The 12,481-nt window shown below is 38.9% G+C and overlaps 1 protein-coding gene across 1 annotated transcript in view; it reads left to right on the plus strand.

Moving 5' to 3' along the window:
* Positions 1 to 12,481, plus strand: part of neurl1aa (neuralized E3 ubiquitin protein ligase 1Aa) — an 86,527-nt gene that overhangs the window by 7,847 nt on the left and 66,199 nt on the right. The gene's annotated exons all lie outside the window — the stretch shown is intronic.

Raw genomic sequence — 12,481 nt, forward strand, 5'->3', positions numbered from 1 at the left:
ATTTTTCTGAGATTTAATTACACAGAATTTATGATAAATTCATTATTTTATAAAATGTCATAAAACCGGGGCCCCCTGGTACCATCTCAGGGCCCTCAGTTTGAGAACCACTGGCCTAGACTACTTGTTCTGAGCAGGTGTTGTTAGTGAACAGGCTGTAAAACTGTTGGCTAAGTTACAGACACTCATGAAAAACTGATGCTGATTATCTGGGAAACGTCTCTAACAGCAGTCAAAATGTCATTGTTTGTGTCAAACAAGTTGTGAATTTGTTGTAACTTTACAACAGGAGATCATGACTTACTCTGTGCTCAAAGTGATGCTCGCAGCTCCAGTGCTTTTCTCTGTGGGTGAACGAGGATGATGCTGAACAATTCCAGGATTTGCTTTTTTTTTCATTGGTTGTTGCATTAAATCTTACCCATATACAATAGTGCTATTTTCTGATTGGCTATTGTGTAGCCTCTGTTTTTAATTGGCTGATAAGTGTCAGGCTCGACTAAGAACTCCAGGGGAGACGCGCTTGATTCCTGCCCGGTTCCATAGAGACAGCGATGCGGACTGATACATTTTGGGCGCTGCGGCATATTTAATATATGATAAATAGTAAGTTTTTCTGTGTGACAAATACAATGCGTGGTGAGAGAGCGTGACAAAAGACCCAAATGCGTGACACTTGAGAGCCCTGGCTATGAAGTATAAAGAACTTGCAACAAAATGCTGGGTAACAAGGACTCATGCTACATTCACACTAGCAAACATAAATGTTTGTTCCAGATTGATTCTTTAGCAAAAAAATTCTACTTCCTGAAGTCTACTGTGTAATCCTGTATTCCAGTATTTTCCGCACCATAAAGCGCACCGGATTATAATTCGCAGTCTCAATTACGGGCTCTATTTCTGCACCTAACCCATATATAAGGCGCACCGTATTATAAGGCACATGCTAAAACATACGGTCTACAAAAAAGGGAACAGAGGCAAAACAGTGAGTTTAGTTGAACTTTATTCTACTATTTAACAACACACACATTATTTTTTAATCAATCAGTCTTCTTAACTTGGCACAGTACATTTTCTTGCTTCCTCCACTTCCGAACCATAGACACATTGATGTTGAATTCTTTCAGCTGCTCTATTCCCATTTACAACCGTGTAACTGATAGCCTGTAGTTTTGTGCCTCGTAAGCATCTGTTTTTTATTGTCGGATGGCAAACCTACTTACGGTGCATTTACCGCCACCTCCTGGACTGGAGTGTGGAGCGCAAAATGGTTAGGAAGAAGTAGTGTATGTATTACGTCCCTGTATCAGTAGGAAATGGTCCGACAGTCAATCAAGTGGAGCGCTTACCAAAGTCACACAACAACATTTTTGCAGATTTTAGGAACTCGGTGCACTCATTAGGCACACGGCCGATTTCTGAGAAAATTTAAGGCTTTTAGGTGCGCCTTATAGTGCGGAAAATACTGTATTTAAAATGTGTTCCTGTAAAGTAACACTGAAATAACATCACTCTTAAAATGAAGATTTTCTTTAAGATTTGCCAACCCACTGATTTGAAAGCAGAAAACTGAGGAGATATTAGGCAGCTCACATCACTACCTTTGCATAGATTACAAGCTTGCTGTCACAACCAGGAAGCGGAAGGAGACAGACCCGTATGCAGGATAGCTTCAAATGAAAGGGGTTTAATAAATGATAAAGACAACGACATAAAGACGATAACAAAAGCAATACAAATGAAGAAACATAACAAAGACTAGACATGACGAGGGGTAAACGTAACTAATGATTCCGTGCTGCACTCGGCAACGTGGCTCACTTAAATATAAAAAGACACGATGACACAATAAGGATCAGGTGTGAAGACAGGGAGGGGCAGACGAAGGCGGGGCAGACATGTGACGAAGAAGATAAACAAAAACGGCACGTGGCCAAAAGTCCGGGCTGAGTCCTGACAGTACTGCCCCCCCCCCCTTTGAGGAGCGTCTCCCGAAGAGCCAAACCCCGACTAGGTCCAGGAGGGGGGGTGAGGCACATGGCGAAGGCAGATGGGGGAGCAAGGAACACGGCGAAGGCAGATGGGGGAGCGAGGAACACGGCGAAGGCAGATAGGGGAAGTGAGGAACACGGCGAAGGCAGATGGGGGGAGCAAGGTCCACGGCGAGGGCGGTGGGGGGAGCAGGGCACACGGCGAGGCCGGTGGGGGGAGCAAGGCACACGGCGGGCACAGCCAGCGAGGGCCGAGCGACGTCCACAGCCGAGCAGAAGGGCCGAGCGACGTCCACAGCCGAGCAGAAGGGCCGAGCGACGTCCACAGCCGAGCAGAAGGGCCGAGCGACGTCCACAGCCGAGCAGAAGGGCCGAGCGACATCCACAGCCGAGCTGGAGGGCCGAGCGACGTCCACAGCCGAGCTGGAGGGCCGAGCAACATCCACAGCCGAGCTGGAGGGCCGAGCGACATCCACAGCCGAGCTGGAGGGCCGCACATAACCCCCGATGCACCGCTGCCCGACCCACGTCCCGATGACCAGAATATGAAGGGTGGGAGGGTGGGAAAAGTCCTTCGCCCTGGGCCTGCAGCCTCCCCCGCGGAAGAAGTGAAGCAACGCCCTCCTCGGAACGGAACCGAAAGTGTAGCGGCGTCCCTCACCGGAAAAAAGTGCGGAGCGATGTCACCGAAAAAAGAAAAAAGGGTCAGAAGGACTGCCGGAACAGTCCAGGGGGAGAAGAAAAAAACCGGTCCGAGCTGGAAGCTATCCTGCTGGGTCTCAGTTCGTAGGCGGAATCATTCTGTCACAACCGGAAGCGGAAGGAGACAGACCCGTATGCAGGATAGCTTCAAATGAAAGGGGTTTAATAAATGGTAAAGACAACGACATAAAGACGATAACAAAAGCAATACAAATGAAGACACTTAACAAAGACTAGACATGACGAGGGGTAAACGTAACTAATGATTTCGCGCTGCACTCGGCAACGTGGCTCACTTAAATATAAAACGACACGATGACACAATAAGGATCAGGTGTGAAGACAGGGAGGGGCAGACGAAGGCGGGGCAGACACATGTGACGAAGAAGATAAACAAAAACAGCACGTGGCCAAAAGTCCGGGCTGAGTGCTGACACTTGCCTACTCTCTATAGATTAGTAATGTACAGTAGTTGTGTATGAATCCTCCAGTCACAGGCCTTTATTGTTGCACAGAGAGTTCACCCAAGCAAAATCTCTTTATGACATCAATTTCTTCCACAATTACATCGTGTTTTTCTTGGAAGGTAGCTGAACACCATCCTCGTGAAGTCTCATGAAGCCTAGGCTGAGCCAAAGTGTAAAGTACAAGCAAAAAATAACGATAAGAAGAAAATAATGGAATTCAAACCTTGGATGAGGAACCACTGTTTTCTGTTGTTGGACATTGGATTATGTGAGGTAAAGATCCTGAGCTTTGTTACACAGTGACTAGGAGAGCCTTACTTTCAGAAATGTACAATGACATTATATTTCTTTTTTCCACTTTACATTTTTCTTCTAAGACGTTTCACTTTGGTGTACCACTAATCTGAACACTTACATGTAACAGCATGTACTGAGTAAACAAACCTTTAAAAAAGTACTTTTCAGAGCCAGATATAGTATAGTCACTAGATTGATAAAGCTTGACTGCTTCTTGTCTTTAAAACTTATTCAAAGAGGACATGGAGAGGTTAATGATGAGTAAATGAGATCTTTTGATTTTTCTGCTAGAGATTGTGGTTGCTTGTTTGCAGTCAGATGGCTTGTGAAAATAGCCAGTTCTTGGCCAGATTTTGTTATGAAAAGTGAAAGCTAGAGCTCTTACATCATGCTCTTCACAACATCCCTCTGTTACATTTTAAAGGCGTATCAATTTAAAGGGGTACTTACCCATCTCTGCCTGAGAAGACTGGATCCTCTATGTTTGGACATTTCAAATACTTCTACATGATCATGGTGGAGATCAAATATCTCACCTATGGGTTCAATCTCCGAGGGATTGAGAGATGTGAGCGGATGCATGCTCATACATCATCGCTTCGTCATTACGGCACTCAAACCGAGATGGTGCATAGACATCATTAGCTCTATACTTACTCTGCTTAATTCTGTTTCTGGAACAAAGATGAATATCAGTGACCTTGAACTCTTTTTTGGGGTCAGCTGTTCTCTCTAAACAAGGGCCACAGACAGCAGTAACAACTGGGCATCAGGCCAGTGATAGAGGAAAAAGAAGAAAAAAATGCGAGCAAGGATATTAAGATTATGCATATTTATTGCACAAGCTGCATTGTTAACCTGGCCTTGACTGGAGTTGAGGTACACCGAACAGCCGAACTCCATCCAAATACCACAATTAAGACTACATTTCAGCTAATCAAGGAATAACCTTAAGTCCCAAAAGTGCAGACGTTATTATGGAGAGAATGAAGGAATGTTTGTTCAGTGATTGAATGGCCTAAGAACATAAATTATAGACAAAATAATAGCGAGGTGAAAAGTTTTAACATGAACCCAAGCACACTGTATAGGAAACTAGCGAAATCATAAAGTATAATCCTGTTAGAGAAAAATTCACCCAAAAATGCAAATGTGGTAAGTAATTGCAGGTAACTGCATTATGCAAATAAGATGCCACTACTTTCCCTGCTCTCATTCAGCTGTCCTGTGTCAGTGATCCTGAATGCAATGTATCAACAGGTTCCTGTTCTTAGCTAACGAGTGAAGCTGAAGCCTGCCTATTATTTCAAACTAATCTATCTGTTCTCCTTTGTCCTCTCTCATCAACAAGGTGTTTCCACCGGCATGACTACTGCGATTTCACACCATTTTGTGTACTCGAGTATCCGTTATTCTGTTGCTAGTTGGCATTTGAGAGCTTAGATAGACATATTTTATTAGTTAGCTTAAACTAATGTTTTTCCTCATTCCTTGAACAGGACACTAATTTACCAGCAGTAACTAAAATCAGTCTTTTTTTTTTTTATTTTGGGAATCTTTTTGTTCTTTTACTTACATGCTTTGAAATAAATCTACAGAATTATACTTTGCTAATTGAACTTAAGAATTTGAAAGTGTAGTTCACATTTGAGCAGAGTAGTAATTTATAACAATTTATATTAATAATCTAATTCTATATGCTACTTTTTAATACTTAATTGATTTGAGGTAATCCCTTAAACTCCCAGAATCCTTCAGCGGCTCTAGATTTTTATTTTTAGTTCATTACCTATACACATTTTCTGTTGACTTCATGTGGAATTACTGGATAGTTCATGGTAGTAATATTGAATAATATATCATAGAATTGAGCTCTTTTATTAATGAGTTAAATCTGTTGTTAAAACATTCAACCTAGCTATCTAAACCTTGTGTATTTCATTCTATTCTTTAGTCAATATTTATTGTCCACTTTATATATAGTCCCTGCTCTACCTATAATAGTATCTCTCTTTTATTCTCTATTAAAGGTACTTTAAATTATATCCTGACATGTACGGACGAATAAAGCATTTGTTGCTGTTAAAAAAAAATCCTGAATTCTGAATGCACACAGTACATCAAACACAGACTAAAGGACATCGTATGTGCTGACCGATGTAAATAGCATGAAAGAAAGATGTCTGCCTGGCACTAATTATCATTCTGACAATTACATCATGGAGCTTTAGTTGGAGCTCTCACTCGTTCCCTATTACGCAATTACGCAGTCCATCCGGTCACGGTGTGTAAGTGCTATTACCCCACAACCAGGCTGCAGTTCAAACCCTGATCTAATGAGAACAAAATAGCAATTTCACTTCTTCCCCATCTACAGTATGTCTATGAAGCACTCGTCTATAACTTACACATGTATGCACGTGTTAACACGATCAAGCAGAAGGCCTTGCTGGAATAGATTTTGAGAAGATTTGTGTATGCATTCATGCACGCTGTCAAAACTTTATACATATTACGCCGATCGAGAGGCCGAATGCATGTGTATACAATCAGAGCTACAAATATGTTCTTTGAAACAGCTACTGATTTATTTACTCTGCAGTTTATTCAAATGAATGTACAGGACAAATTCCATTGCAGCATTACTAGAAGCATTGCATCTGTAGAATTTATGTTTTGTAACTACGCTCACCTTTTGTAAACTGTGGTTGATTCTATCAGGCACACAGTAGTAAATCCTGCTAAGCCTATGGACATGCAGTAAATAAAAATCACATGACCACCCAAGACGGATGCTACACATACCCGTTTTTAGCAGTTCAGCTGTATTTTTATCATGGTTTTAAATTCACCATACCCATTTACAAGCCCTTGAACTTAAAATGTCGATACAGACAGGTGCTGATCGCTGACGACCTCATAAAAACTGTTTATAGTTGGGAAACCACATGGGGATTTTTTTTTTATATTGTTCCTTGTTGTCCTTGTTATGAAAGATGATATTGTTCTGATCGCTTGTCTGCAATTTTTCTAAAACCTTACTGCACACTACTGAAATGACCAGACTCAGTTAGGAACACAACTTTGGAAAAGCTTTAATCTCTTCCTAATGCAAAAGCTACGATGGTAAATAATTATTCAGTTTATGAGTCTTGGTGTTTTTTCAAAGTTTATTTTATTTTATTAAGTTTACCATAACATTACCATTGACTAGCTAGCTAGTTAGCTACCTAGTTAAATTCAATTCAATCGATAGATATGGTCTCAAAGCAGCTTTACAGAAAATAAGAAATATACTGCAAAACATTTAATATTTAACAAAGATTAATAAATACAATAATTCAAGATTAATATTAGACTTATATTTAAATGTGTGTGTATTTATCCCCAATGAAGAAGCCTGGGGTGAATGAGGTGACTGTGGTGAGGGAAAACTCAGTTAGGTGGAAGTGGAAGAAACCTTAAGAACCTCATTTGGGTGACACTGGAGGGTGTGATTATAAATATACAGTCTGAAAATTGTGTATTGATGAAAAGGTTGTTGTTCTCATAGACCACATGTGGTTGGCATCTCTTCTTAGAATGTCCGAATACTTCATGAAGCAGAGTCCAGCTGGAGCTGGTACATCTTTAGATGTCTCAGGATCCTTACAGGGTTGTCCTCTTCAATGAAGGTCCAAAATCTTTATGACACGGAACACAACTTGAGCTTGACCACAAGTTAAATGAGAATAAATTCACTAGCTTTTACTGATTCAAACTGCTTTAAATGTGCTTTCATTTGCTAAGTATTACTTTGCAAGTGTAACTACTGCATATAAAATCCACTAAAAGAAGTTCTTCAGGTAATACATTAGCTAATTGATTTATCTAGCTAAACATTTCCAGGTTCTATGCCATCCTTTTATTACATCTAGATTTTTTTTAATATGGAAGCTTTATTTACAATGTGACTGTACCAATGATGGTATATTCCAAGAGGATTTTATTAAAAACCATTTATGAGACTTTTTTACATTTACTTTGTTGTGCTAACAGAGTATTTAAAACCCATAATTGAATTTGGTCTGTGATTCAAAAAGCTTTACCAGTGAATTCATTGTTATAATAAATTTTTACTTCACAACCAATAAAGGCCTTTGGGGATGCATAATGACCACAGGATTGCGTGTTATTCAAACAAAGAAAGAACATTTGACACCCAGTGTGTATTTACAGGAAGGGGATGATTAAGTATTTGATATTTTGTTTATGAATATTTAGATGAACTATAATTTATTCTGCTACGTTTGGTGGAAACCCAACGCTACTCATCAACCTAAGAATATTTGTCACATGGTTGTTTGTCACATCTCTGACCAGTCCCTTCTTTACCTGGTTGTTGACGTATTGGATATATATATTGATTTTTTTTCTCAGAACTAGTTCCATCTTATTCCTCCATTTCAAGAATATAGGCTTTTTATGTAGATTTGAGTCATTTTCACAAACCAGTCCATGTCATTTTAAAGTGGAAAATTTCAAGGTGGAGAACAGTCTGCAAGCCACTGTATCTCATGCAACTTAGATAGATAGATAGATAGATAGATAGATAGATAGATAGATAGATAGATAGATAGATAGATAGATAGATAGATAGATAGATAGATTGATTGATTGATTGATTGATTGATTGATTGACTGATTGATTGATTGACTGATTGATTGATTGACTGATTTTGTTTTTCTGCTTTAAATAAAGAGCAAATATCTTTCTTAGAGACCATGACATTTCTTTGTATTTAAGAGTTTTTTTCCCCTTAAACTGTGTATTTGAATGCTTCTTTTAAATTTCTAATAGTTGCATACTGTAAAGATATCACAGAGATGTACAACGTCATGTATTTAACATATATTCCACCAATCAAATCTGGTGCAAGTTGAGACTAGCGCAATGCGAAAGGAAGGTCATTAAAAACCGACAGCTCTTTTTGTTAATGTTCCTGACAGCCCCAAAGGTGGATGATTGTTGGATTCAGTGAGTTATTTCATTATTTTCTTTATATTTGTTTTCTCAAATTTTCCAAATGTCTAAAGTGTATAAGATACAAGAAAAAACAAGTGACCTTGATTGACTTTAAAACAATAAAAGTCCGTTGATGTTGGCTTGTAATTCCAGTTTAAATGAATTGTTCAGCCTTGATCTTTTGGAGTCAACATTTTTAGTGACTGAAAAGTAGTTCTCAGAGTGCAGGCCTGATTGGCGATTTAAAGAAAATAAAAGGTGTTCTTTGCCAACAAAACACAACTCGAAATTCAGGCCAGATGCAGCTATTTCCATAACCTCCCACACATGTACGGTGGAGGCAAACACATCTGAGACACTAGCAAAGGACCTCTCCAAACAAAGAGTGGGTTCAAATGGATTCAGTCAGAGTGCAGGTTTTGGGAGAAGAAATGAGCTCCAACAAAACAAGCACATTACTCATAAGGTAGTGTTCTTTCCATTTGTTCCACCACAGGACTACAGATTAAACTGTTACAAATTACAAATTCACGGTTATCATGTTCGCTTACATCAGAACCATAACTCAGCATCATTAGACATTCATCTCAAGCTAAAAACAAACGGATAAGAAATTAATTTAAACCCTTCCACATTGTGTGAGTGTGGTGTTCTTTCTTACCTAGGCAAATCAGATCATTAAAATGGCACAATACAGATTCAGGTTTCTCAAGACACTCCCGGTTTTGCATATATTCAAAACACACAGATTGTAAGTGACAGCTTCCTTTAGGAATGGTGCCAAAATGTGCTCGACGCTTGTGAGTGTAAATGTCCTTATAAGTGTGGGAAAAGAACTAAACGTTCTGGATGGATGGCATATTCTTTCACCAACGCCCTCGGGCAATTTGGGAAGATCAGTGAGAAAGTAAAACTATCTCATCAACATGTCACTCTCAGACATATAAAGCAGGTCAGATCTCAATTGAACTGTTGTATTTTTGCTGGTTTTATCCTTAAACCCTAATAGAAATCTATTTGTCTTAGCCCATATAACATTAACAGTAATATTCCAGATGCTGAGATATTTGTAAAAAAAAAAAGATATTACTATTTTAAATAGAAAAATATGTGGTTACGTGCTACCAATGCCATCAGTGTAGACATTGAGAAAGTAAGCAGAAATCATTTTTTTGTATTGTTTAAATGTTAGGAAGATGGATACATCTACATGAATACAGCTTTAATATGACTTTTTGTCATGTCTGTGTAGTGCAGTAAATGTTTTTTGTTAACAGTTGTAGATTTGCATCTTCATATTGTCACAGTTTTTTGTTAACAGTTGTAGATTCGTATCTTCATATTGTCACAGTTTTAAAGCATTTTCCTTTGTTCTGTATATTAAAACCTCCCTATTGCAATTATACCCAGATATAATAAACCGAATCAAAATGAAGCTCATTTCAGTTCAGGAATGTCTATAGCTTTCAGAGCTAGTACAGAAATAGTATTTCAGCATTTCATCACGTGAGAGGTTTTTTCCAGGCCACCACACAAACATGTGGGCTGTTTACATTTTGCACCATCAACCAGTTTCACTTGTGCTACTTCTGTGTTTTTTTTTTTTCTTGTTTTGTTTTGTTTTGCATAAACCCCAAGCATTCACTTAAGTAGAATTTCCCTGTTCTTTGGGTTTTGGTTCCCCAAATCTTTTTCATTTTTTGTTAATTCTTATAGTGCCATTACCAAAAAAATTATTTCTTACAAATAACAGAATTTATTGGTAGTGGAAAATTTATTATTTTAACCATTTTTAAGTACAACTCACAGCAGAACCAAAGGATCAAAATGTAGAGACAACCTGGATAGGTTTGTGTTGAAAAGTGTCTGGTATTGTCTTGTATCTCGTTGGTTATCCACCTTGTTTTGCAATGTGAAAGTAAGTAGTACTTCAGGTTTGATTTCACTTGTTGTAAATATAGTGAAGTAACAAACAGACAGTAAATTATTGCTGTTATATCTTATAAATGATGCTGTAGTTATAGTAGATGAAGTAGTAATAGTAGTGGTAGTTAAGGATACTTGTGCGAATGACAGACATTAGCAGCTAGCTCAATTATTCTGATACTTCAATTTCCTTTATATAAATTTTTCACTACTCCAAAAACTACTCCAATACATTAAATTTAATTCCAAAGTTCATCTAAAAGTATTTAATACTTTAAGTTCACTTTATTTAGGTATAATACAAGGTCAACTACAAGACATTATATTTTGTTTGCTAATTCTGAACTGATGTTTGCTTGCTGGTCACCTTGATTCAGTTAGAGAAACTCGTCTTTTAATGAAACCTGAAGAGCAACTTCATCTTTCTTGGAGTCGGGTTGAGACACCATAACGTCTCACATACACATTCAGCCCTGGTGGTCGGTTTATGGTAAACTCAGCTACTGTAATGTAAATTTGCAGCAATTGTTATTGCAACCCCTGGAAATGCATAATGTGGGGATGTTGTACCCCTAGTGGTTAATGTGTTGGACTACCAATCAGAAGGTTGCGAGTTCAAATTTCAGCTCCATCAAGCTACCACTCCTGGGCCCTTGAGCAAGGCCCTTAACCCTCAATTGCTCAGTTGTAAAAAAAAAAAAAAAAAAATTTGATAAAAATGTAAATGCCAAATGGCATAAATGTAAATGCATAACCAAAGGTCCTACACAAAAAGTTTCATACAGACAGAGTCCATTAGAAAAATCTGACAACAGGACGCATTACATCAGCTCTAGCTCCACACCCTGGTTCTGCAGCAGTTATTATCTGTTTTCAAAAATCTGTTATGTGAAAACCATTGGGGCAGGAATCACTCCACCCCATGCCCGTTGTGCGAATGTTTTATTTCCGGCGGAGGGGCACCGAGACAGTTAATGATATTTGATAATGATGATGACACAAGACAGTTAATGATATTTGATAATGATGATGACACAAGACAGTTAATGATATTGATAATGATGATGACACAAGACAGTTAATGATATTTCTACTTCTGTTGTATCAAAAACAGTTGAATTTTTCCAGAGTTTCTTGAACACTGTAATCTTTTTAGTCTATAGTTTTCCAGACTTTTGTATGATTATAAAGGATGTGATTAGGAGATTTTTAATCTTCACTATTTTGCTAGCTATGTAACTAGCTAGGATTGATGATGTGACGTTGCAGTGGAAAACCACCAGAAAGCAACATTACGACAACTATTAGCTGTACATCTGATAGACACATTTATGTGATTGGTAGCATTTGTTTTTGTTAGGATACTCATTATTGCGTGGGTGCTGGTATTTAGGCTTTTTTAGACTGCATCTGTCTGTTCTTTCATTGAACACTGGCATACGTAGTTTGTTTGCTCAGGTTATTTTAAGTCAGATCTCTACTGCCTGTTATGGGGTTACTCTAAAATGTCTCCTAGGTTCTGTGTTGTCTTGTTTGTCGCACCCATCATCCTGGGGGCATGACATTGCGTCACATTACATTCATAAATGTTGAAGAGATGACAGAAACACTTGGCTTGACTTAACCAAGGGCATTTTGCACATTTAATCATTACAAATGTATCATAGCTAAGTATAAACAGACTCTTGGTCTCCGTTGTGTAATCTCTCTCTGGATGGAGCAGACGCTTGGGGAAGTTCCCCGAGAGTTGGAACGGAATTCACTCTTCTTTTCCCCATATTGTCAAGGAGGGATCTGCCAGTTCTTTAATGCGATTCAGGACCAGGAAGCATGAGCTGCTCCCCTGGCGGGATTTCCCCCTCTGTGCAGCAGAGAAACAGATGCTCCCATCACACCCTCTTTCTGCTATCTCCTTTTACATCCTTCGTCCTCTTTTTGAACATCTCTCCATTACACTGGCTCGTTCACACTCGTCCTCACACCCTCTCTCTCATTTCATCTCTCCACCTCCACATTCAGGGCCTCGGGCCTAGACAGGGCTGTGTGGATTCAGTACAAAAGACTAAGTGTCTGTGCTATGCTTTGTGTGT

Source organism: Tachysurus fulvidraco, chromosome 18, assembly GCF_022655615.1.
Source record: "Tachysurus fulvidraco isolate hzauxx_2018 chromosome 18, HZAU_PFXX_2.0, whole genome shotgun sequence".
Taxonomy (NCBI): Eukaryota; Metazoa; Chordata; class Actinopteri; order Siluriformes; family Bagridae; genus Tachysurus; species Tachysurus fulvidraco.